Consider the following 27,768-nt stretch of genomic DNA (forward strand, 5'->3'; position numbering starts at 1 on the left):
CAGCTCTGAGTGCAGAAATTGGATTTCTTTTAAGTCCATCTCCCAGTCTTATTACCCTTGGATGTGTAGAATCTTCATTATAGCATAAGCATCTTCCTTTCAGAATTACTTCTACCTTAGCAGAATTATTCCTCATAGGAATTTCACTTCCATCATCCTCAGTCATCATTTGGAGTATACTCTGTCATTCTTGCACCAGAAATTCTGAGTAAATCTCTTATTGTCTTCAGAATATATTCTGACCATTTCCTGGTAACATCAGAATTTACCTCCAGTAGATAATGAATATATTGGAGCTCTTTGACAGATTTCTTCAGCACATCAGATTCAGATAATCTATAAGTTCTGCCATCAATTAAAATAAGATCAATTTCTCTTTTACTTCATAATCATCATGAGTATCCATCACTACTTGAGCAGAAAACACTTTGTCAAGGTGCTTCTGTGTGATCTCTTCAAATGGCTTGTCAGTCAATGTGAATGGATCCATAATATCAACTTATATCCTAGTTTGGAATTTCTCTCTATCAGAACATAATCCAGAAGTGTCTCTAGCTTGCTTGGCTTTTACCCTAAATGCTACAAGTTGATTCAACATCTGATTTGTCTTAGGCTGAACTGGAATAGACTTGTTCCATAGCAGCTTCTTCTTGTCTTCTAATGTTAAGCTGTCTATGTCAACTTGAGCAGTGTCAGAGGTTGATGTCTTGATGAATTGGTCAGGATTTGTAGTTTCATCTGTAGCTTGCTATTCTGAAATATCTTCAGGATTTATTAAGTTGTGAACTTCTTCACTCTGAACAACTTGAGCTATGTCAGAGGTTGTCTTAGATTCTTCTGTCATCCTCTTTCTCTTCAGAGTTTCAATTGTTTCATCTTCAGCAGCAGTGTCATCAAAGACTTGAACCATCTTGCACACAGGATCCATCAGAATTTGAGGAATCTTCATCTTCTGTTTCTTGACTTTCTCCCCAACTTTTCCTTTTCCCTTGTCTTTGGGATCATTAGTAGTTTGAGATCTAGTCCTTGATCTAGGAATCTCTGTGGCAGATCTTTCTCTTATCACAATCCCCTTTTTAGCCTTGGTGGCTTTTTAGCATCAGAAGCTTTTGACTTGGGTTTGCTCTTCTCAACAACAAATTTAGCTTCTTCTTCTCTTAATTTCTCTAAATCCACTCCTGAATTATCCTTAAGGAATAGTCTATTGGCCAATTCTTCATCAACAGATTGAATTTTGGGATCTTTGTAGAAGAATGTTGCTTTATTTCCTTTGAGTTTCAAAGTCTGTAAAAACTTCTGTGACTCTTGGCTTCCAGCTTGGACTATCACATCAGAAGTAGTGTCAGAACTTGATCATCAGTATTTGAAGTATCAGCATTTGTGATCAACAAAGGAACATCCTGATATGTTGGCTTCTTTCCTTCCTTATTCCTTCCTTGCATAGCAGATCTATAAGAACTTGTCTGTTGAGTGGGAACTCTGCTCAGCTGCTTCCCTTGACTTTGACCTCTACTCTTTTCAGAGTTTCCCTGGTCATCTCCATGATCATCCTTTTTCTTTAGTGTTTGGCTTGGTGAGCATTTGGACTTAACTACCTTCTGCCCCTTTTTGGCATCATCTGTCAAGAGTAGAGAAAGAAGGAATTCCACTGAAGATTGGATCTCATTTAACTGAAATTGTTGAGCAGCTTGATTTTGTAATACCTCATCCAGTTAGGCCTGCTGCTTATCTTGAACAAGCTCAATAGCATCCACTTTTTCTTGAATTGGTCTGAAAAACCTCTTCCTTTCTAGATCTTGCATCATGGCTAGCTTATCAGCTTTTTCTTGAAGTTTATCAACCTTTGCATGAGTCGTGGAGTGTTGACCTTGTAGAGTTCTTGTACTGAGAGCAGTGACCTTTGGTTGATGCTTGAAGTCAGAACTTGTCAGCAACTCTTCAGCTTTTGAAACATGTTCTGTCATAACATATGGGCTGGGAATAAAATCAGTATCATTCCATTTATGCATCCACTCAGCCCTTCTAAAGGTTTCCTCCCATGGAACTAGAGCAGCCTCTTCCTCAAACTGGAATAATGCCTCATTTACTGTAGGCACTGGAGTGTTTACTGGAACTGACTCTCCAGAATTTTCTAGAACCTCCTCATCTTCAGATAACACCAAGGTGTGTGTGGCTGTAGGAGACTCTGAAGCAGTTTTGTCTAAATTCTGATCTTCAGTTCCAATATCAAGAATTGGTGTTATTGGTATCTCAGCCTGTAAATTGGAGAAGTAACAGGAGTTGGCTATTTTGTAGTTGGAGCTTCCAGATATAGAATAGTAGGTATATTGAAATTATGAATATCTATTTCAGGACTTATCTCTTGATCTTCAACATCATCTATAGCTTTGATTGGAGAGTGAGGTGGTGAAATCACAGATTCTTGTACAGGTTCTGATCTGTGGACTTCAGGAATTTCAGATTCCTGAATCAGAACTTCTTCAGGTGCTGGCAGGGCTTCAATCACAATAGGTTCTGATAAGATCAGAGATTCTTGATCCCCTTCCTCAGCATCTTCAGCATCCTCAAATTGAATTTGTGCAAGATGCACACCTGCTCTTGTCTTCCTTAATTTTGATTTTCTAGATGGAGGGGTGACATGATTTGTATCAGAATGTGAAGAACTCTTTCTTTTCTGAATTCCAGAAGTTTCAGCTGCTTTCTCCTTCTGAAGAGTTGACTCTTCAGCTTCTTCTGTCACAGGTTTCTGATGCAAGAACCTGGGCCTGTTCTTCCTCATCTAATTCATCTCTCAGAATCAGCCTTCTCTTTCTCCTTGGTGAAGATTGAGGAACAGATTTAGCTCTTGAGGTTTTGGGTCTGGAGGATGTGTCAGATTTTACAACTGGCATCTTTTGAGAAGTACCAGAGGTTGGTTTGGTTTTGGATTTGGGTCTGGACTGTGAAGTGCTGACAACATGTGCTGATGTTGGTGGTTGTGAGGTAGACTATGGTTGTTGAGTAGTGGATGGTTATTGTAAGGCATATGTCATAGCATATTTGTATATTCGAGGATTTAACTCAACTCAAATAAGAATGTAATAAGTAAATAGTGGATCTACCGTCAAAGAGATCTCGCTAAGTAACATCTGTCAAAGGATTCAGAAACAAGGTTCATCTACAGACTTGAGGAATTAATTCACTGGAAGAAGTTCAAGAAATTGATCAAGCCTCAGTGATATAAATCAAGGTTGTGGATTTAATCAAGTGACAGAGATCTCGTCAGGATATCAGATAATTACAAGGATTTAATCTGAAGAAAATCAAGTATCAAAGTCAAGACATGAAGAAACGTCACGGAAGTTAGTCACTCATGAACCAGACAGTACATCGAGTGTCAACATTGAAGTGGTGGAATTGATTCATAATTTTCAGTAATTTTCAGAAGATTTACAGAAGAATGGTTGCAGTTCAAGAGTAGTATTAATTCTCTATTAATTAATTAAGTCATATAATTTAATTAAGAAAATAAATTATATCTGCAAAGATTAATTTATTTATTAATTGAATTAATTGATTAATTAATTCTGAATTAATATTAAGATTTTCAGAATTATTTTTGGATTAAAATCAGTTTAAATCAGCAAGACAATTGAAAATGAACTAGCATGACAATCTGGATTGTCATACCGATTGTCATGCCAAGTCATTTCAATTGTCATACCGAAAGTTACACTGGGAGGAGGATTGTCTTGCCAGTTCATTCTGATTGTCTTGCTAGTTCAATCAATAGTCTAACCGAAAGTCTTGCTAGCTCAATGGATTGTCTTGCTGAGCTAAAAGGATTGTCTTGCCAACAAATTAGGTGGTTGTTTTATTATTTAAACAATAGAAGCAACAGAAGTCAATCATTCATCCGAAAAATAGTTTAAGAACAAAGAAAAGTAGAAGCTGAAAAATATATCATCTCTTCTCTGCTAAATTCAAGATCACAATTTCTAGCTAGTAAAGTTAAATCTAAACCACTAGAAATCATTATCTTGTTCTTGTGTAACTATCTAGCGGATCAAAATCCCTAGAACTTAATCTCAAATTGCGTTTAGCATTTGAATCTTTTTATTACAAAAATAGAAAAAGTTCATGTCGAATTTATTCTAGATTTGTGATAATTAATTTGAGATTAATTCCTTGTAATCGATACAGTTGTTGTAACACCTTTCAAGTTTAATAATATTCTTATTTAACTTGAATTTTGTTTCATATTTTTATTCCGCATTTAATTCGATTATTCGGTACGGTTTGTATTCAACCCCCCCTTCTACAAACACATTGGGACCTAACAGTTATGATGGTGCTACATCAGGGAATATGGCCGTTTAAGTGTCTGGGATAGTGTTGACTAAGAACTGTTTGACAGACTGGGGTATTTGGAGAGGTCTTAGTACTTCCTTCTTGTTATCAGCAGAGAACAAGTCAGTAAAGGCCCTTTTATATAACTTAAAAGGTTCCATTAGGTCATTGAACGCTTGTGGCTTATCAGAACAACAATAACTATAAATTAATTGACAGAACCTAGCAAAAAATACTACATTTGCATCTTCCTTCATTCTGTCACCAATATAGCCTAACACAGCAGATGCATAATCAAAATGAGTCTAATTAAGAAGTGCATACCCTATTTGTTGACTCATGATTGGAATAGTATCGAAATTGGAGCATTTGTTAGCAAAAGTCTTTGTGATGCAATCAAAGAAGAAGCTCTATTCCCTCTTAATGTAAGGCCTCTTCAACTATCCTAGCTTGGACAAACTTTTCTCATATGCCAAGCTTGCCATCATGTTCTGAAGAATAGATTCTCCAGGTGCTGAGTTGTAAGTGCAGTTTTCAGGCAGATGAAGAGCCTGCCTCACTGTAGTAACAGTTACCATATACTCATCTTCTCCTGATGAGAAGATGATACTTGGAGATCCAGTTTCACCTCCATCATTATAGATTCCAGAACTCCAGCACTTGTTTACCAGAGATTGCTTGAGGTTGGGTCAGAGCATACCCAATCTCACTGTGAGCCAAGAAATCCTGAACAAAGTGAAGTTCTGAAGGAGCTTCATCCTTGTTCAAGATAGCAGAGTAGTTGTTTGGGACAAACTTAGCTTCATTAAAAATAACATCCTTTGGTGCCATTTCCGTTGAAAAATCAAGTAAAAATTTTGTGTTTACAAAGTGTTTGATAAAATTCCTGTAAGAGAACGTCAGAAAATAAGAAAGTAAGAAAATAAGAGAGAGAGAGAGAGAGAGAGAATAGGGTAAAAGAGTGGGTAAAAGATTGTATAATCTTTTATCTCTGATATTTATACTTTGCACATGGTAACATCTCTGTTGAATTAGAACCGACAAATTTTACACTTGGCAGCGTGTAATCAGTCAAAATATAAATAGTGGGCATGGTAAAAATGCAGTAATTATTGCACACATGCACATACCAAAACCAACACACAACCCAGTAACAAATGATTATGACTATTTTTATCTCACCTAATTATTTTTCTGTGAAATATAACCGTTACAGTAAACACCAAAAATAAGTCAAGTAAATAAATAATACCACGCAAGCATCAGGATTTGCATCAGAACTTGACTATTATCAGAATTTAACGGTCATCAGAACATGGCTTCTGTACTCAAAAAGTGAATGATTGTTTCTGTGTTTCTTCACATAAATACTGACTGGTTTCTTCAGAGTTTAATCATCATAACATAATCAGAACTTGTCCTCAGAATTTATGCAAATAATACTTAACTGTTTATCAGAAACAACTTAATCACCACATTAATTTTCATCATTCATATGGAGTGATAGTGTGTGTATGTGCAAATGATCAGATAAAGATTAAAGTCTGATAAACTTCAGTATATCTTAGAAATAAGGCATAACTAAGAAAAATGCTTAAAATCTATCTTGAATTGTGAAGTCTATTGTAGAATAAAGTTATGCAAAAACCCACCTCAACTGTTTGTGCTTATTTTATGCATCTTTTGAAATTCTTTTGACAAGGGCTTCTCAGTGTAAATGAGTTACAACTGCCATCAGAATTAATGTTGTTATCAGAATATTTCTCCAGTAATCAGAGAATATGAAAAGTCACCAAGAAAAATTAATTTGCTTTTCTAATGCATATAACTTAATACCAGCAATGCATTTGGATCTTCCCTTTCACATAAATTACTCTAGATCTCAAAGGAGTACAAGCATGTAGTTCATCCTTAAATTTACTGACATCAGAATTTGACAGATAAGAAGCAATAATCTAGTTTGTGACTTAGTAATAAGATACAGGAAGTAAATTTGACTAAGATCAAAATCAGAATTTGCTTATGTTATTGATTTCCACATAAATAACTAATTCAAACATGGGATACATAGTTTGTTAAAGACTACTAAGTCAGCATCTAACAAGATAATCCTCATTGGATTGAATAGTCACATAACATTCAAAACACTTTCAGAGTTTATAGAATCACATCAGATAATAAGCAGTGTTTAATAAGTTACAATTTAAGCACATATTACATTGAGATAAGAAAATCTGTAAACACTGATCATAAAGTCTGATGTATGAGAACAAAAACTAAACAGATTTTGAGAAAGAACCTGAAACCATTCCAAGTTCATTTACCAGTCTTGTAAAAGTAGCTTCACATAGTAGTTTTGTGAAGATATCTGCTAGTTGTTGATCTGTTGGAACACAATGCAATTCCACTGTACCTTCCATCACATGTTTTCTTATGAAATGGTACATAATGCTGATGTGCTATTTCATTGAGTGTTGAACTGGATTACCTGTCATAGCAATAGCACTTTGATTATTACAGTAAATGGGTATTTTAGAAAATTCTAACCCATAGTCCAGTAACTGATTCTTCATCCATAGAATCTGTGCACAACACTTTCTGCAGCAATATATTCTGCCTCTGCAGTTGATGTGGAAATTAATTTTTGTTCCTTTCTAAACCAAGAAACCAATCTGCCTCCAAGAAATTGGCAGCTTCCACTAGTGCTTTTCCTGTCTATTTTGCATCCTGCAAAATCTGCATCTGAGTAACCTATTAGCTTAAAATCTGATTCCCTAGGATACCACAATCCTAGATTAGCTGTACCCTTGAGGTACTTGAAAATTCTTTTCACATCTATTAGATAAGGTTCTCTTGGATCAGCCTGAAATCTTGCACAAAGACAGGTAGCATACATGATATCTAGTCTACTTGCAGTTTAATAGAGTAAAGAGCCAATCATACCTCTGTAGTTAGTAATATCTACTGATGCTCCAGTATCTTTATCTAACTTGGTGGCAGTGGCCATGGGAGTTGATGCAGTAGAACTGTCTTGCATTCCAAATTTCTTGAGTAGATTTCTGGTGTACTTGAATTGACAGATAAAAGTACCTTCTTCAGTTTGTTTGACTTGAAGCCCCAGAAACTAACTCAACTCTCCCATCATACTCATTTGATATCTTGACTGCATTAACTTGGAAAAACTTTCACAAAGTTTTGTATTTGTAGAGCCAAAGATGATATCATCAACATATATATGTACCAAAAGTCATTTCCATGGTTGAGGTAGAATAAAGTCTTGTCAATTATGCCTCTGTGAAATTCACTTTCCAGAAGGAATTGAATCAGAGTCTCATACCATACTCTAGGAGCTTGCTTAAGGCCATAAAGTGCTTTATCAAGCCTGTAGACATGATTTGGAAATTTTGGATCTACAAAGCCTGGAGGTTGTTCAACATATACCTCTTCTTCCAATTCTCCATTGAGAAAAGCACTTTTCACATCCATTTGAAAGACTTTAAACTTCTTGTGAGCAGCATAAGCCAAAAAGATTCGTATGGCTTCAATCTAGCAACTGGAGCAAATGTTTCATCATAGTCAATACCCTCATATTGAGAGTAACCTTTAGCAACCAGCCTTGCTTTGTTTCTTATAATTATGCCATCACTGTCAGTTTTATTTCTGAACACCCATTTTGTACCAACAATTGATCTGTCATTTGGTCTTGGTACTAGGGTTCAGACTTTATTTCTTTCAAATTCATTTAACTCTTCCTGCATTGCTTGCACCCAATCAGCATCTTGAAGAGCTTCTTCCACTTTCTTTTGTTAAATCTGAGATAGAAAGAAATGATAGAGACATTAATTTATTGTTGTTCTAGTTCTGATACCTGCTTCAGGATCTCCAATTATTAAGTCAGGTGTATGTGATTTAGTCCACTTCCTTGCAGATGGAAGTTGAGCTCTAGAACTGGATCCTCCCCCATGATCCATGTTGTCTCCATCAGCATTTTCAGATGCTCCCCCTGAAGTTATGCTCTCTGAGATTCCAGAATTTGAGTTGGATCCGTCAGGAATTGAAGAATTAGAGTTTCCAGAATTGTCAGAATTTGGCTCATCAGAAATTGATGAATCAGAACTTGAAGAGCCCGTGACTGGTTCTGATGCTTCTTGAGAGTCTTGAGATGTGGTGTGATCATCAGCTTGCTCCCCCTGAACAGGTGCATTTTTCTTTGGAGCAGTTACCACAGTTTCAATGACATCAGAATTTAACCCGTCAGAACTTACAGGATCAGGATTTAGGTCATCAGAATTTACAGAATCAGAATTTACATCTTCATTTTCAAATCTCAACTGATCATGATCATTGAAATCTTCAAGTTCAGTAATCTTTTTATCATCAAAAGATACATTAATAGATTCCATGACAACCCGTGTTCTTAAATTGTAGACTCTGAAGGCTTTTGTGGAAAGTGGATATCCGACAAAAATTCCTTCATCGGCTTTTAGATAAAATTTTGACAGCTGTTCAGGATGAGTCTTAAGAACAAAACACTTACATCCAAATACATGAAAGTATTTCAGATTTGGCTTCTTTTTCTTCACCATCTCATATGGTGTTTTTACATGCTTGTTTATGAGTGTAACATTCTGTGTAAAACAAGCAGTCTGCACAGCTTCAGCCCAAATATAGGTTGGTAGCTTTACTTCATCAAGCATAGTTCGTGCAGCTTCAATAAGAGTCATGTTCTTTCTTTCTACAACTCCATTCTGCTGTGGAGTTCCGGGTGTATAAAATTCCTTCTTTATTCCTTGCTCTTTACAGAACTCTTCCATGATTGAATTCTTGAACTCAGTGCCATTATCACTTCTTATTATTTTAACAGAATCTTTGACTAACGTATCCAGCTGTCTGACATGATCAGTTAGAGTAGATTCAGTTTCATTTTTCTTGTGCAAGAAATACACCCAAGTGTATCTTGTGAACTCATCCACTATAACCATAGTATATTTCTTCTTTGCAATAGACATGACATTGACTGGACCAAATAGATCAACATGTAGTAAGTGATAAGGCTCAAGAATTGAGGATTCAGTTTTGCTCTTGAATGAAGATTTTCTTTGTTTTGCCTTTTGACATGAGTCACAAAGACCATCAGGAGCAAATATTGATTTTGGCAGTCCTCTCACAAGATCTTTCTTTACTAGCTCATTTATGTTGTTAAAATTTAAATGAGAGAGTCTCTTGTGCCAATTCCATCTTTCTTCAATTGATGTTCTGCTTAACAGACAGATTGCAGAACCATCAGAATTTGTTGAAATTCTGGCTTCATATATGTTACCATGTATGTAACCTTTCAGAACTACTTTGCCTGTAGAATTACTTACAACTTCACAGTGTTCTTCAAAGAAATCCACATGATAACCTCTGTCACAGATTTGACTCACACTTAGCAGATTGTGTTTAAGTCCTGAGACAAGAGCTACTGTTTCAATTATGACATTCCCAAGATTGATATTGCCATATCCCAAAGTCTTTCCCATGTTTCCATCTCCATAAGAAACTCCTGGGCCAGCTTTCTCCACAAAGTCTGATAGCAGGGCTTTATTTCCAGTCATATGTCCTGAACATCCACTATCCAGAACCAGGATGTTTTTCTTGTTGCCCTGCAATCACAAAGACCACTATTGATTAGTTTTAAGGACCCAGACTTGCTTGGATCCTTTGGCCTTGTTGAGTTTGTTAGCATTTGCAGCGGATTTAGTTTCAGAGTTTATGCTAACATGCTTTTTATCAGACTTTATATCAGACTTTGCATCGGGATTTACACTAGAAGGAATTACACTAACTTTCTTTAAAGAAGGTTTTGTTTCATAATAATCATAGTACAAACTATGATATTCCTTGCAAGTATAAATAGAATGCATAAACTACCATAATGAAAACAAGGATTTTATGGTTTAAACCTAACAGACTGACTCTTAATTCCTGATCTAGGAGGTAAAGAGTTTATATCTTTATTTTTCCTGCAAAAAGAAGCAAAATGGTTAGAGTTTCCATAATTATAGCATTTCTTTCTAGGAGCATTAGGAACAGGCATATAATTATTACTTTTATTCACACCTTCCTTTCCATTCCTATTTTTCCTAGATTTCTTTACCTTGTTCACATTTTTAATCTCTTTCAGCTTATACTTAAGCTGCTTCTTTGTCATTAAGCCAATGTTTACCAAAGTTGGTTTATCCTGTTTTAATTTGTCAGAAGTTGACTTTTCTTTGACTTCTATTTTAAAGTCGTTCATCTCTTTAGCATCAGACACAACAGTTTTTGCAACAAATTAAACAGGATTTACTTTTGGCTTTTCAGTCTGTTTGATAGCTATTGGCTTAATTAGCAAAGTCCCTTTCTCACTTTTACCATCTTTATAACCTAAGCCCTCTTTCCAATTTCCACTATTTAGAATATTCTGAGTTGTTCTGCCTGAGTTAGTCCAAATCCTGATGAGGTTTTTAGGTAATCATTCTGTTTAAGCAATTCATTCTTAACATACACAGCATTATCTCTCTCTGTCTGAATAGTGTTCATTTTGACTAACTCTTTTTCAAGATAGCTATTTCTGTTTTTGTACTTTAGATTTTCGGATTTTAATCTTTCATTTTCTAAAGTCTGATCTCTATAGCTAATATAAATGTTTTTCAGAAATAATCTCACCTCAATAATATCTTTTGTATCAAAAGCAAGAGTTGATAGAGGTATCTTTAGTTCAGCAGCATCAGAATTGCTATCAGTATTTGCCATTAAGGCATAGTTTACCTCTTCTTCAGATTCTGAAGTGTCTGCCCAGTTTTTCTTCTTTGTGATAAATGTTTGGCCTTTATCACCTTTTTCTTTCTTGCAATCAGGAGAAATGTGGCCTCTTTCACCATAATTGTAGCATTTGACATTTGAGTTGTCTCCTCTGTCAGACTTTCCTCCTTTGTCTTCAGTCTTTATGAACCCTTTCTTGTCAGAACTTCCACCTTTCCTGGAAAACTTCTTACCCTTTCTGAATTTCTTGTAGGCTATCTTTGTGATAACTTCACCATAAGAGCACACAGTTGCATCATCTCTGCATCAACATCCACTTCAGATAAATTTTTAGGTTCTGAATCATCATCATCAGAATCTAATGAATCTGAATCAGACTGTATGATGAGAGTCTTTCCTTTTGCCTTTCTAGAGACAATTGGCTTTTCTTCAGTCTTTAAAGCAACTGTCTCGGACTTTCCTCCATGCCTCTTCTTTCTTTGCTCCATCTCAAGTTCATGAGTCTTGAGGATCCCAAGATTTCATCAAGAGACATATCAGTAAGTTCATAGTTGTCTCTTATTGTAGTAGCTTTCAAATCCCACTTTTCAGGGAGAGCTAGTAGGAATTTCAGATTTGAATCTTCTGTATCATATTCCTTATCCACTAGTGACAGATCATTCAACAGCTTTGTGAATCTGTCATATGTATTAGTTAGTGACTCATCAGATTTTAAATCAAAGTGCTCATACTCTTGTGTGAGTATTGTCAACCTGTTCTTTTTGATGGCATTGGTTCCTTGACATCTCACTTCCAATGCATCCCAGATTTCTTTTGCAGTCTTGCATCCAATCACCCTGTTTGACATGACATTGTCAAGTGCACTATGAAGCAAATGTCTTACTTTTGCATCATTTCCTAGTGAGGACATGTCTTCAGTGGTGAGTTCTCTCTTTTCTTTGGGAATCATCTTATGTGGCTCATTCCCAACTGCAACAGAAAGCTTTGTGGGCTTGTGTGGACCATCATGAATTCTATCTAAATATTCTGGATCTGTAGCTTCCAGAAACATGGCCATCTTCACACTCCATACAGGGTACTCAGACACCCTGAGCATAGGAACCCTGATGGTTTCATATCTACTGGTGTTTTGAATGAGTTGAACCTTTGCAGGTTCTTGGGGGTCTTGTGTTTTTGATTGATTAGACATGATTGATTGTTTGTTTGGATCTTAACTGTTTGTAAGCTTAACAGATTGGCTCTGATACCACTTGTTAGGCCTCAATGATACTATAGAAGGGGGTTGAATATAGTATGTACAATCAATTCGATTATAAACTCAAGTATATATAGAAAACAAGTTTATTCAATATATCAAACTCTGTTACAGTAGGTTTAATCTACTCTTTCAGTGATGTATGATATCACTAAGAGCTGTTAGGGTTATAATGAATAATATTCTCGTGAATGATAACACTTATAGTGTAAACCCTAATCTGTGTTTATATACTACACAATTACAAGATATCTCCTAATTGATATGATATGTTCTGTTTCCTAAAATACATCAATCAGAGATTATCTACTGTAATCCTTTAGCTATACAACTCTCCAAGCATATCTTCTTTTGTTTAATCCATATCATCTCCTGTAAATCAGCCGTTTTTCATCCCTGAAGTGTATCTGCACTTAAGTTCTGATATAAGTCCTAATGGCTTAAGTTCTGATAACTTCCTGTCTTCAGTAAGTTCTGATTTCCAATTAAGTTCTGATAGTAAGTTCTGAAACTAAACAAATCAGATTAGACATGACATCACAAATATATCTAACAAAAAATTCACTTCTCTCTCTTCTTTTTACATTTCTCTCTCTCTTTGTTCCACTTTTTGTCCATACCTTTTCAAATTTATTAATATAATAATAATAAGAAATGAAGATAAGGATCATTGTTGGAGTTGAAATTCAAAATTATGCCTTAAATTACTAAGAGTTAATATTTTATAATCTATCTATCTTATTATTAATAGCCCAACAAGGAGCAAATTAATGAGACAATAAAAACCTGAAAATTCTTGAGCCATTTTAATCCCTTTTAAAATCGTGAGTCATTTTATTGTAAGTAAAAAGACAAGATTGCCCTATCCCACAGAAATAACCCGTGTTGTTTTAGGTGGGTTTATCGGAACCCTTGTCACTTGTATTTTCCAAGCCCTGCTTTTTGTCTCGGCGGTTTAGAACTTCTGGGCTTGCTGCGTGGCACCGATCAATCCGCCGGTGGGAATAGAGAATCAGATCGAAAGCGGTGATATCGATAAGAGCTCAATCATAAGTTTGTATCCATTGTGATTGTTTGTTTGGGTTTGTGTGTATAGGCGTGTGTAAGTACCTGTGTTGTTGTGCTCGTCTTATGTATATAAAGTGAACATATATATCCATCGCTTATCAATGTTTGCCCACCATTTTATTTACCGTTTCCAAGAATTATCCCCCGGGAATTGTGTTTTATATAATACTTGTATTGTATGTATTAGTCCGAATTGCCTATTATTAGATAGAGTTTTGGAAATCGGGAATCGATGGTATTGTGAAATTGGATTTAATATAGAGATATATAAGTACTGTTGGTTACGTTTAAATGTTTAAATGTATTAGACGGCTGTGTAAGGTGATTACATGATCTTTTCTCATGCTTTATGTTCTTTTTTGTGTTTTTCTGAATTCTCGGTCTTTTGGTTTCTTGGGCAGGGCAGTGAAAACTATTGTATCACCACAATGGTGTAGATTCTCTTTAATGGTCGAGTCGTGTATTGACCTATATTTTGACATTACTCTTATATCTATATTGCATAAGAACAAATAATAATGATTTTTGTAATTACATATGAAATTAAGCGCTAGAGGCTTTCTGCCAAATAAGGTGTATAATCACACGTGATTGACAATGGTAGATTGTCACACGCAATTTGGTATTATTCCGCAATACTAACGTTAATGTTATGGGTTTAGAAAATATTAAGCTGATTGTGGGCATTTTACTTGAATATTTGATTAACATGTATGAACCAAATGTTTGATGCGTTGGTCGTGGCTTTAATATATCTAGATATTGTGAATGCAAATCAATCTTAGTATTGTGTGACAACTTATGTACCTTAGGCGCCCCAAGACGCTCAAAACCACCTGATGTCGTAGCCAAAGGCTCAGATTATACTGCCTCATCTTCGTTATATTAAGAAATGAGGAGAAAAACTGTATTTTAATGATAGTTGTAAACACATTTAGTATGGAGTTAGTAATTAGAAAATAATATAGTGAGTTTATACCTTCTCGATGATCTTGAGTATTTTAACTCCAGGCAACAAACGATTTAGATCAAAATATATATGATGTCTATCATGTGCTATTTTTCAGACTTACAAGTGCAGCAAATATACCACTCATATTCCCATGAAAGGTCATCACATTGAGATTTAGACTTTTAGAATCTATTACCACTAATATAGCTTTGCGAAGACATCTTGTTCTATGTTACCCCTTTTATACATACAGTCATACATATATCCAATAAGACCCGTTTGCACACATCTCATTTTCTTATGTTTCTTTGTATAACCTTTGTCATTTATAGGGACTGTGATTATAGAAGAAGTTGGGCGTGCTTTAGAAAAAATTGACAAAGCTGTATTGGGTCGAGCGGCCGAGGCTGTCCTGACAAAAGTGCAACCTCAATTGTCGGAGATAAAAGTACGCAGGAAAAGTTAATAAGCGTGTATCATAAATTAGAAACCACATCAAGGTTAAAAACCCCTAATTTTGAATGTTTCATAGTTCACAGCTTCACTATAATCCTGATCATTTATTCTAAAAAATGCAGTTGCAGAACAAGATTATGAAAAGAAAAAATGTAAAGAAAAAATTACAAAGCTCTCCGAAGGTATTTTTGTCATTCAGACATGTTTAATGTGAATTTACGCCACTCGAGCTTATTAAAGAGTGACATAGTTTAATTTATTTATAGTTGTTTCAAATCACTTTATGTGTAGGTTGGAGCACAAATCGAAACAGAGTTGAAAGAGAGAAAGCTTATAGTAGAATATGCTTTTAAAAAAATGTATGCATGTTTTTTCAGATTAAAAGTTTATGATGTGAACATAGTTGCTTCAGATAGGGAGGCTAACAGAGGCATGTATCCAAACATTTATCTGACAGCTGTTGAGAAAATGATTGTTGTTGGTGGTGGATGTACCTTTTTAAGGTTAGCTGCAAAGTTGATGGCATTAAAGGCAGGCCTGAGAATGATGAAGAAAAGGTAGTTTTTTTATTTTACCACTTGACAATACCCGAATGTGTAGATAATTTTTTCAGCCGTATCGATGCTCTTTGCAACTGTGTTAACTTTATGTAAATAATTTGATATAGTGTATTAAATTTTCCCCACCTTTAAAAGCGATGATCACTCTATTGAGTACTTTGCGAGAAACCGTCGGCTAAGTATTTGAGAAGTAAGGCTTAGATGTGACTTGCAGGTTAAGGAGGATATAGTCAAAAGACCTTTAAGTTATCCTTTCAAGTTAATTACCAAAAATATTGGTGTTAATGGAAGTGTTGTCAGTGAAAAGGTAATTGAAACCATTTTGTTTTACTTTTATTTTTCATTTTGATTAGGTATAGTTGCTTTGTGATGTAGTATTTTTCATTTCAACCAAATTTGTGCAATCTAGGTACTTGCCTCGGACCACCAGAACTATAGATATAATGCAGCCATCGGAAACTATGAAGATTTGATGGCTGCTGGGATTATTGACCCAACCAAGGTAAGCGCTGTGTTAAAATACTGCAAGCATGTCCAATATGAACTCAGGCCAGTAAAGATTTTGCAGATGGTATACTATTTTCTGAATATTTAACAGTTAGGACAGAAAAATCAGGACCACCATTCTAATATAAATTTTAGGCATAAAGGCAAAAATATATCTTCAACTATTACAAAGTTACTGGAATTTGATCTGCCTTGAAAAGTTGACCTGAATATTCTTTTTGTTACCCACTTATGCCGCATTCGCTCAAACTTAAACTATTGTTATGATAACTCTCTAAGAAAACACCTGAATTTAGAACTTCTCTCATGTATGCAACTATATTTACTAAATCTTAAGCCTTTGTTATTTAATGTCACAGGAGAGCAAATAGCTTCTGATCCATTGCCATGTAACTCAAGGCACAATCGCAGAAGACTAGAAGTAGTCAGAGTATTGCAATTCGATTAATAAATATTTGTACTATTTCCATTATGCATGATATGCATAATATTAAAATCATCTATAAAAATTGAATGTTTTTATTATACATGATATGCATAATATTAAAACCATCTATAAAAAATGAATATTGAAGAAACTGATGCAGTGCTAAAGGCCGAAAAGAAACTAACACCGTGCATCCCTTTTGCAAGGTCTGTATCTCCACTTCTTAGTATACACTATGTAGCAAGAACCACATAAACTTGAACCCTTGACCAACCATATTTTATTATTTTAGCTAATCGGTTAATCGAGGGGATATTATACGAGTGGAATTTTTTTAATTAGTATGTACCTATGAAAATGGATACGTTTTAGATATATTTAATTATTTTGATTTTCGAATATAAATGACCTTTTTTTTTAAACATGTGTACATGATACTTTTTAATATTCTTAATTATATTTAATTGCTTTTTTCTTTAATTATATGACATTCATATACTTTTTAGAAGGAGCATTATCAATTTTAAATTTAAAAACTATATTAATATTAGCGAATTAAAATGTTTTACACAAACTTTATAAGCAGAAAGAGAAGTATTGGAATCACGTATTTGTAGAGGTGCCTTGTGTGCTGCTCGAGAAAATATAGTACACTCTTAGAGGATACGCAATAGGGTGCTTTAAAATCATGCACTGATGATGGAGGTTTTGTGAAACATTTGTAGATTTTTATCGATATTCTTGTGCATTGATAATGGTGTTTGTAAAACTGGTGTACATGTTTATTGATACTCTTTTTAAAATGACTGTAGTTGGATACTTTAAATTAAATACATCATAGCAACACATATTAGAAAAATTATGATTGGATACTTCTAATACACCTTAACCTTACTATACAAATTTAACATCTAAATGACGTGAATATACACATTTTATAATCTATTATTATATTATTAATAGTCAAACATGGGGCATGATAAATAAATTGTGAGACAACTTATTCAAAAAATAAATGATGAGAATGAGACAATTTATTCCCAATGAAAAGACCGTATTGCCCTTGCTTTATGTGCAGCATATGTCGATCGTCCGAACACTGCCTTAACAAGAGCTGAACGCCTAAACCCTTGGAACTCAAGACCAATCGTCAGTTCTAGACTTGTAGTGATATCGCAGTTCCTTCGCTAAAAGAAATGTAGATGTGCTCGACGAACAGCCTTTTGTAACTGCGTAGGGTTTCATGTCCATCGATTGCGGCGGGATCGTAATCTTTAATCTGGAAGCAATGGTAGGTGTAAGGTGTTTCGTTTCATATCTAACGTTATTGTGATAGTTATAGCCTTTTAATTTTTAATCTATTTCTGTTGTTTAGGGTAATTCGATTTCGGGTAAGTCCTTAACATTATTACGTTTGATATATTTAGGTTATATATTGAAGTTCTAGGATCAAGAATAGAGGATTCTAGGTGATATAAAGTTGCCCGGAGAAATTCGAGAATCAGGAGCCGGCCGAAAGAGAACTATAAGTTGTATAGGTAATTGATTGGTCTTAATCTGTGTTACTCTTCACACTATCTTGGTTAATACCCTCCTTCAAGCCCATGCCCAGTACATTAACATGAACTGATGTTCTGAAACAACAATTTTGTGTAGTGCTTGAATTATCAAATAATTTGAACTTGCAGACTTACTTACAAGTGACCACTCAAGTATAATAGGCATGTTTCTCATCAGTGATAGGTTAAAATTTAACAAAGTCATACAGCTATAATCACATAATTAAAAAGTAGTAAAATAAAGAAAATTGCTTATCCAAGGAGGAGGAAAGGATCGAATAGTTGGAGTTTTATTTCTACGTTTTTTCTAACATTATATCTTGATTTGGGTATTCCCATGTTTTAGAATCCCTCGTTGGTTAAATTTTTATGTGTATTCATTCCTCTTTGTATAATCATGGCCAATATCGCTAAGTTTAAAATTTATAACATGTTCCCTGTACTGAATGTTAGTCTTTGAGATAGTGTGGCTGTTAATTGTTGAGTAACCAACTCATGTAAAACATTAAGGTGTTAAAGGAAGGTCTCAATATGATCATATATTTAAAATTAATGTGTATATTGACAGGGGAAGACCTTTTGAGAAAAGAGAGGGCGACCTAGCGAAGCCAGAACTGAAGAGGTTTTGGACCGATTAAGATTATAGAGGCATAGGTTTATGCTTCTTATTTAATAGGTAAATTCATCCAAAAATACTGTAATATATATAATCTGGTTCTTCTGGTTTATATTGCAGTTGGTCAGCTTTTCGCCATCTCTATTTACAGGTATTATCGCATGTGAAACCTCATATACAAGTCTGATTCTCTATCTAAGCTCATTCTGATAGCAAGCTCAACACAAGGTGGAATTGGTTGCTCATAGTTTTATACGCAGGCCAATGATCAAGGAAATCGTGAGACAAGAAAATCAAGGAAAAAACCTGAGAAAATTTATCCAAGGTGAAATGACTCCTTGCCTCTTTCTAACATCACATTCCCATCGTTCAAACTGCTTTTGCAACTGGCTTCATGTATGCCCGAACAAATTAACCTGCATCCCCTCGGTTTCTCCATAATTCTCAGTTTACCCCCGGTACTTCCCCGATTGCAAATTATCATCAAATCTCTATTGTATGTGGTGCACGTATATTTGAGTCCGGATAATCTTGCATATTAGAAACTATTCTTATATCTAAGGTTCGGGAGCCGAGAGTCAAAAATTCAAGAATTGTAAACTGAATATAATATGGACTTACATAGAGCTTCCTGCAATGTCTTGATGAATACTATTATTTCTACGACTGTTCCAGGTAATTACATGATCCCACCCATGCTTTCTGTTCTTTTTCTGTCGTTTGGATTGTATTTATTTGTGCCCCCAATTACTATACTTTTGGGTGGATTAGATTATGTCTTTAATTAGAGTTCTAGATAACTTTCTAATACTTTAATTCTCGCAAAGCTTTCTGATTTCTAAAAACTTGTGCCAATACTAACATGGTGTAAAACCAGAGTGAATATGAATTACTCACTTATCAATAAAATAAATAAATTTCCTTAAAGTGTAGTCTATGTAGACTGAGTGCAAAAAATAATACATTTTCCAAGGCTATAAGTTAAGAACTTATATACTCCCTCCGTCCCAATTTATTTGTCCTGTTTGACTTTTTACGGTCAAACTGACTCAATTTTGACTGAAAATTTCATATAATATATAATTGAAAATATGTATTAAAATTATATCACTAGAATTACATTTAATATATTTTAATATGCAATTTTCAGTTTTTTAAAATAATAAAATAATGTGTTTTTTATTTACGGTCAAAGTTAAGTTAATTTGATCATAAAAAATCAAACAATACATATAATTTGGGAAGGAGGGAGTATATATCTATTCTCTTATAGAAAGAAAAGGCTTACACCCATATTCGCATAGAAAAATGAGGTATACAGTTACTTTTGCGGCCTTCAAACTAAAATTATGAAATTTGGTAGACAGGTTGTGGTGGCCGCTGATAAAATTGTTAGCTTGAGCAATATTTAGTACAAGAGCCATCCAGTAATTATGTATTGGAGCTGTTCAACTTAGAAACTGAAATGAGATTTGAAAGCTATCAAGTTAAGTAAATTAATCACCTGCATAACTGTAAATCGCTGATAACATAACATCTTGCACTACATAATCTTAATTTTATTAGAAAAATCCAAGTAGTGGATATGGTATTACCATATGTGGACTTTGTTGTGCATTGTTTATAGATTAAAACTACTTTTACATTGAAGTAATGTTGACAACACTTGTCGAACATAACTATTGATCTAATCATCAAATGATATATAAAAATTCATTAGAATTTTGACCAAATTATATGGGGCCAGTGGCTTTAGTTCTAAAAAAAGGGTGTTTACGACGAAGATATGGGAAGTTTATGATTGTAACCAATGAAACAAATAGATTGTTTTTAGATGACTTTCCACATGGATTTGCTTAATCCTGTAGGTAGTTGTATATTTTTTTAGCTTAGCCATTGATCTAGAAATTAATTTATATCATGATTATTTAACCTTGACATTCTAGATCCGCACTATTATATTCTCTTATTTCTTCAATTTCAACGACGAGCATGATACTTCGTTAAGTGGGCAGTGAGCTCGCTTGTAGTATAATTTAATAATATCTTGAACTTTTTCTTTCTTTTCTTTGAGTTTTACTTAATGTATTTCGTAAATTCAGACTCACACTGATAAACTATACAACTCAGCTGAAATTCAATGTTGATTAGTATTTAGTAAGATGAATGACAGTGAGGGGTTCTCATCTCTACTTATCCCATCTGTGGCATGCACCAGAACATGTTATCTCTAACTCAGTCACTGTCACCTACGTAATTATTTTAGTTTTATGATTGTCACATATGCGTAGTTTGATATTCTCTTAGTCTACGAATCTCTTCCATAAGATTACCTCATTCAGGATATTAAGCGGACCTATTTGAATTTTAAAATATAATATATAAATAAATCTTATTTAATAAATTTGCAAGACCATTTTAAATTTCTTTGTCTTTGTACAGACCTACACTTCTGCACGGTTTGGGGTTATGATTTATATATTTGGCAGCTAAAAAGCTATTATAGTAGTACCTTAACATAAACCGCGTAACTTATTTTAGTTGCATATATTAACTATTTTATACATCATCAAGGATTCAATCTCTTGTACTCGGAGTTACAAACCTTTGCCAATAATTTATTAAAGTGTTCATAATGGTAATTAGCCAGTACCAATATATTACATATATTAGCCAGTACCAATATACAGTAATGGGAAATCAAAGGCCGAGTTTTCAAAACCGACTGACATTTCTGCTTCATTAAACTTCGTGGAAAAAAATTGCCAGCTCGTAGAGTGAGCAAGTTCGTGAGCTCAAATAAACTATGCAAAATAACTATCTATTAAAAATTGTGCTACAATAAAGATTTAGAAGGCAAAGATGTACGTAAACAACACCCCTCATTCTTTTACAAATTCAATGGAACTCTTATTTTACAAGTCCCTTACAAATGACCCAACTATAAGTAAATTTCTAACATCTCCTTTGTAGTTGCTTCTGCAAGGCAAACATTATTGACATATTGAATGGAAATTATTGTGTAGTTGTGGCAAGGATGCCAGACTATTCACATAATGGTAATGAATATTAATGATACTTGACACTACCCGGTCCTGCATTTTTTTGTCTATTTAACGGATGTGAATATATGCTCAATTTGCTTTGAAATATTATAGTACCCTCCTCTCTTTAGTTACATATACTGAAATCGGATTAACTATTGTTTGTTCCAACTACAGGTCAGTTGTCTGCTTTGAGGATAATCTTGGGACAAAGAACTTATACATTACTCAACAAGGAAGTTGAACAACATAATAGGCTTCTTGTGCAGAAGATTTTAACATCTGTGGTGGAGGTCTTTCATGAACATTCTAAAATCAATACACCAGTTCCTATTTTGACGGCTCTTCCTAGAATGAAGCCATGCTACAAATTCCTGTTGTTAAAAACAATATCGGGAAAATGCGTACACTCAAAAATCAAGGTCACTTCGTAAAACATACATCATGGCTACGAAGAGTGCACTGCCCCCTCTCGTACCTTTTTACTAGACGATATTCATGTCACAGTATAAATTTATGCAATATTGTCATTTATATTACTTTGTCATATGGTTTTTAAGACTACAACCAAATCTGATGCTTGAACAAAGCTACATGTTGATAGCCAATTTTCCCATGAGATGTACTTGTCACTAATAATTATACATGATTGGAACCCATCTTTTGCTTTACTAATCCATCTCGACATTACATTTGACAACCTTTAAAATTGATGTCATCTCCTGCACATACACGTGCTGCTAGAAAATGACATGTGCTTTGCACGGGTTATTATGCTAGTATTTATAAGAAACCAACTAGAACACTATTGGATTTGTTCTAATACCTTTAGCCTTTAGGCAAGTGTGCTTGTTTTCCTACCAACACTTCAATGGAGAAGGGTCAAAATCTACTCTACTAGAAATCTATGTTATTTGCAACTCGTCAGGGAGTAGGCTCCTTGAAGTGAGGCTCCTTGAAGTAGCTTTATATAAAACAAAGAAAACACCATAAAATTAAGTAGAAAATGAAAAGAAACAAAATGTAAGACATGATAAAAACAAACCTAGTTTTACATCAAGATATAGCCTAAATGTACAAGATAGTCCATCACTTGACCAAGAGAATAATATAACGTTTATCTTGATGTAGGCATGTTCTACGCAGCTACAAACTAGTTATAAACAAATATTTTTATATGTATACTAGTATTATTAGTTCTCCCCATCTATGTCTCTATTCTCTATAATGCATGGTATGAGAACTCCACCACTTGATCAAGAGAATAAAATGTAGTCCTTTCTACTTAAGAAACTGGATACTCCTAACTCCTAACTAACTCCTAACTAGTAAGCTGATTATTTGAAGTCAAGTTGTGATAATATTCTCATCTGCTATATATTATGTATGTTATTGTTCTCTAACCCATGAGATTTACTTGATCTCGATCAACGTGCTAGTGTAATGATATTGGTGAAGAACTTGGAACAGCTCATTGTAAGCACCCCATGGAGAAAGAAAAGAGTGTCATTTATCTCCGCTTTGGAGAAATAACTATTCCACGAAAACATATAAGAAGATGACACTGAAGACGCACTTCCGTCCATTAAATGAACATATAGATGAAACTCTAGGAAATTGCAATAGGTCATTAATCTCGTGGAGGACATTCCAAAATTGCAGTTATCTTCATTCGTCACTAAAAATTGGAGGAGTCTGGAAATCTTGCAGGGTTAAATTTTCATAAGTTTTGATAGTACATATAGCTCCTACAAGGTTTAGTCCCGGATTACTCACTCCATATAGTCCCTGAAAGGATTAGTCCTAAACTCCTAACTCAGTCTAGTTATGTGTACTGCCAGTCCTAACTGGCCCACTCCCACAAGACCAACCTTGAGAAATCCCAGCACGTGAGATATTGACCCAAACACATGACATGGACAACTGTCAGAGGATATTCAGAACATTCTTCGACCAGTCCCGCGCTGACACATGTAAAGCATCCACTCCAACCAGGTGTCCTCCGCTCCCAAAGCCAATGGCTACGATTTAAAGGTACCAACCCCAAAACCCTATCCTTGGGCTATAAATAGCCCAAGAGGATAAGGTTTTGGGGTTAATCACTCTCTGGCACTCATATACACACACTGCCATCTTTCATTCGTATATATCTTCATCTTCCCCAAAAGCGAGTTCTTGCTCTCATGCCGAAGGCGTCGCGGGACCCAAACCCCCTTCCGGTGTTGTTTTGTAGGAACTCCACCAAAACTACACCTCCACAGCGGCGAAGGATCCAGGCACGGTGTCGAAGGAGCGGCCCCGCGGCCAGGAGTTATCATTTGGCGCTAGAAGGAGGGGCTCTCCATTTTTGGGTCTCGGTTCCCCGGGATTCACCTTCATCAGCAAACTCTTAAAAGAGTCCATTAATTTAACTTGTAAGAACCCAAGCAACCAAACTCTTCCATAAACATGAATGTTGTTTAAGTCACGTTTGTGTGTGCTCATTATTTTAGGCCACATTGTGAGCCATGTTTTGTCGATTTAAGCCATGTTTGTTTGTGCTATTGTTAGCTTTGATCATTTTAGAACCCCGATTTTGCTCTAGTTTGAATATTGCATTTGTGTTCTAAAACCCCGCTACACTTATTCTACCACATTGTTGAGTAGTCCCAGAAGATTGTTTAGACTAGTCCCAGAAAGCTGTTTATTATTGTTTGTTATTGTTTGGGATAGTTTTTACGATTTTCGAAAAGCAGCCTTAGATTCATATTGTTAGTTGGAAATTTTTGTTAGTTGTTGTTGGTATTTTGGAGAAATGGTAAGACCAGGAAAGCATACTTCTGAGAGACCATCTGCTAGCACTCATGTCCATGAACCGGACCACTCCCAGGCCCTTGATCCAGGAGCCGAAAAGGAAGAGTTCCAGGAGCAACCATTGCAACACACTCCCGTTATAGATATTTAGAAAGTTGATAAAATCAATCTAGTGTTGAAGAAACAAATTTGACTTGAATACTTTGTATCTTTGAGTAGCTGGTTGAGACGCGCGTGCTTCAACTTTATAAACATCATACTCATGAGAATTCAATTAAACAATAGGTCCCCTGTGTGCCCCAAGATTATCAAGGCTGTGAAAGAAATTAACAAGGGTAAGTTGTAAAGCTTACCTGTTCAGTACTACGAAATACATGAAAGTAAACCTAAGTTCCCGCTATCTTTGAATAACAAGTTATGTTGATGTGGGGTTTGGCAGCTACCCGGGATTCCATATAGGCATGCCATTAGGGTCACGATACATGCTAAGATTGATCTACAGGATTTTATCTATCACGAAAGCATGGTAAAACATTTTTATTGATATAAAATCCATATAGTACGCATACAGATCATGATTTAAATTGAGGGATCGTTTCTAACCTTTAAAAGCGATCCAAGAACCATGAGTGGAGATCCTTAGCAGCTGTTCCTCAAGTGTGAAGCACTCCACCGGTATCCACCAAGAAATCGATGTAATGGAGGAGGAGGAGGTAGAGAGAACTAGGGTTTTTGAAATTTTTAGGTTGAGGCAAAAATAGGGTTTATAATAGTATATTTATAGGCAAAATTTTCAGCTGAATATTTTCCCATAAAATATTATTATTATTAACCCTTTATTATTCTCACTAATAATTAAAACACCTTTTAATTATTAATCCTTTTTCTAAACACTTTAGAAATAATTCTCTCACTTGATTTAATTTCCAAAAATTAAATTCTTAATTAATAATATTAAGAACTTTTTCTTAATTAATTTATAATCAATTAAATCTCATTTAATCAATTATTAAATTTGCCAATTAATTATTTATTTCATAAATAAATAATTATCAGCCATTATTAATTAATTTCTCCACCATTAAATCATTCTCTTTTATGGTGTGACCCTGTAGGTTCAATATTAAGCCGGTAGTAGAAATAAATAATAATAAAACTATTTTATCATTATTTATATAAATTCTCTAATTCATTAAATATGATTAATTAATTAATCATATTTATTCGACATCGTGAGGGATACTTCTCAGCATATCGCGACTATCCGGATAATACGAATTCACTGCTTAGAATACCAAGAACCTATTCAGTGAGTAGTTACCGTACAATCAATTCCTTCTACCCTGCAATGTCACGATTAAATACAAGGCATGGATCTTGTGCCAAGCCTATCTTATTTAATCACTTGCTTTCCCATTCACTATGTTTAGTTCTATTTAATGTAAATTAGAAACTCCTTTCTAATTTCATTCACTCTGGCCAGAGATTTCTGAAATAGCATAAGTGGATCAGCATTGAACATTCTCTTCCTTCACTAGAAGGGGTAGATCCTTTATTGATCATACACTATCTTCGTGTACAAATTCCTATACCCAATAGAGCCCTTATAATTGTCCCTGGAGACTAAGACCTAAACCAAAGCATAGTTCAGTGTACACAAGATGACTATGATGACCTCAAGTCTAAAGATACTTGTACAACTATCACTATGTGAACAACTGCTGACACGTGAGTGAACTCCATCAGTTGTTCAGCTGTTTGAGTCATGTTCAGTGAACTTATTCTATAATAAGCACCTACATACTAGTTATAGTGTCACCGCACAAATGTCTATGAGAACAGACATCCTTCATAATGAAGCAAGCATAGTATGTACCGATCTTTGCGGATTATTAATTACCAGTTAGTTATCCTACGACCAGGAACTATTTAAGTTTAGAGTTATCATCTTTTAGGTCTCATTATTATGATCTCATCACAATCCATAAAAAGCTTTACTCTAAACTGTGGTATATCTTATTTAAACACTTAAAATAGATAGAGCCCGCAATAAAAATAAAACAAGTCTTTTATTAATATCAATGAAATCAAAACAGATTACATAAAAGTTATTCCTAAATCCTCATACATGATTGGACTTAGGACATATCTCTTTCAATCTCCCACTTGTACTAAAGCCAATCACTCTGGTATCTAATACCCATCTTGTCTTTATGATGATCACAGTGACTTTGAGAAAGTGGCTTTGTTAAAGGGTCTGCTATGTTGTTATGTGTGTCAACTCTCTCGACGTTGATATCTCCTCTTTCAACAATCTCCCTAATCAGATGAAAGCGCCGCTGGACATGTTTGGAATTTTTATGAGACCTAGGTTCCTTGGCTTGTGCTATTACTGTGTTGTTATCACAATACAACACAATAGGTTCTTCAACGCTAGGAACAACTCCCAACTCAGAAACAAATTTCCTCATCCAAACGGCTTCTTTTGCAGCCTCACTTGCAGCTATATATTCTGCTTCCGCTGTGGAGTCAGCCGTTGTAGACTGTTTGGAACTCTTCCAACTAATCGCACCACCATTCAGAGTAAACACGTACCCTGACATGGATTTGCTATCACTTTCTGATTGAAAACTAGAGTCAGTATAACCCTCTATTTTCAACTCAGATTCACCACCAAAACCAAGAAAAATGTCCCGAGTCCTTCGTAAGTACCTAAGTATGTTTTTCACTATTTTCCAGTGGTCTTCACCTGGATTGGATTGATATCTGCTCGTCACACTAATTGAATAAGCAACATCAGGCCTAGTACACAATATCGCGTACATGATAGATCCTATTGCTGAAGCATAAGGAATCATACTCATACGCTCTCTTTCCTCAGGTGTCTTAGGAGACATTTTCTCGGAAAGGGACACTCCATGGCTCATCGGTATGAGACCTCTTTTAGATTTTTCCATGCTAAACCTTTTAAGCACTTTCTGGATGTATGTACCCTGGGTAAGACCTATCATTCTTTTAGATCTATCTTTATAGATCTTCAAACCGAGAATGTAGGATGCTTCTCCCAAGTCCTTCATGGTGAAGTTCTTTGATAACCATACTTTGACTGATTGCAGCATCGGTATATCATTTCCTATAAGAAGTATGTCATCTACGTACAATACAAGAAATGTTACCGCGCTCCCACTAACCTTCTTGTAGACACATGGTTCATCTATATTTTTGATAAAACCAAAAGCTTTGATTGTCTCATCAAAACGGATGTTCCATCTACGAGAAGCTTGCCTTAAACCATATATGGTTCGCAGCAGCTTACACACTAGGTGTTCATTTCCCTTGGAAAGAAAACCCTCTGGTTGTATCATATACACTTCCTCCTCAAGTTCTTCATTGAGGAAGGTCGTTTTCACGTCCAT

General features: G+C 35.0%; 1 long non-coding RNA gene across 3 annotated transcripts; it reads left to right on the forward strand.

Annotated features, from left to right (window-relative positions):
* Positions 1 to 17,428: 17,428 nt before the first annotated feature.
* Positions 17,429 to 22,230, forward strand: LOC141666993 (uncharacterized). 3 transcript variants are annotated; one of them, XR_012552441.1, is made up of 5 exons: positions 17,429 to 17,631; positions 17,768 to 17,878; positions 18,468 to 18,575; positions 18,667 to 19,190; positions 21,737 to 22,230. It is a non-coding gene; the product is annotated as an uncharacterized LOC141666993 (long non-coding RNA). The 3 variants fall into 3 exon arrangements; XR_012552443.1 differs by having other exon boundaries at positions 17,431 to 17,631; positions 18,667 to 18,973; XR_012552442.1 differs by having other exon boundaries at positions 17,434 to 17,631; positions 18,667 to 18,840.
* The last annotated feature ends 5,538 nt before the right edge of the window (positions 22,231 to 27,768 follow it).

The sequence above is a fragment of the Apium graveolens genome, chromosome 1 (genome assembly GCF_009905375.1).
Source record: "Apium graveolens cultivar Ventura chromosome 1, ASM990537v1, whole genome shotgun sequence".
NCBI classification, from domain to species: Eukaryota; Viridiplantae; Streptophyta; class Magnoliopsida; order Apiales; family Apiaceae; genus Apium; species Apium graveolens.